The sequence below is a fragment of the Sinocyclocheilus anshuiensis genome, unplaced genomic scaffold (genome assembly GCF_001515605.1).
Source record: "Sinocyclocheilus anshuiensis isolate Anshui unplaced genomic scaffold, SAMN03320099.WGS_v1.1 scaffold222, whole genome shotgun sequence".
NCBI lineage: Eukaryota > Metazoa > Chordata > Actinopteri > Cypriniformes > Cyprinidae > Sinocyclocheilus > Sinocyclocheilus anshuiensis.
The window spans coordinates 2,545,698-2,546,125 of NW_015542408.1; the positions used below are offsets into that span (position 1 = coordinate 2,545,698).

General features: G+C 31.1%; 1 protein-coding gene across 2 annotated transcripts in view; it reads left to right on the top strand.

Annotated features, from left to right (window-relative positions):
- smyd3 (SET and MYND domain containing 3) overlaps positions 1 to 428 on the top strand; it is a 186,867-nt gene that overhangs the window by 159,340 nt on the left and 27,099 nt on the right. The gene's annotated exons all lie outside the window — the stretch shown is intronic.

The window sequence follows — 428 nt, forward strand, 5'->3', positions numbered from 1 at the left end:
GCGCTGTACATTCACTCCCCCCACCTACAATTCCTGCCGGACCAGAGACTCGAACCCGCACCCTTTGGGTTACGAGTCCGACTCTCTAACCATTAGGCCACGACTTCCCCTTTTTCTTTTTTTTTCTTTTTTTTTCTTTTTAAATAGATTAGATGCAAGATTAGAGTTTATGGATTCTGGACCAGACATTAGACAGATATAAGAAGCTGTTAATTAAAATTGCCTACATAGATTGAGATGATTAGTATTTTATTGTATTGGTTAGCTGTACTGTAATGTTTAGTATTGATTTATTGTTTTGTATTGCTACAGAATTTTTTGTATTTTATTTATTTTATTTGTAACCGTTTGTAGTGCTTTGGGTATTAGAAAATCACATGATAAAAAAGTATTATTATTATTATTATTATTATTATTATTATTATTAT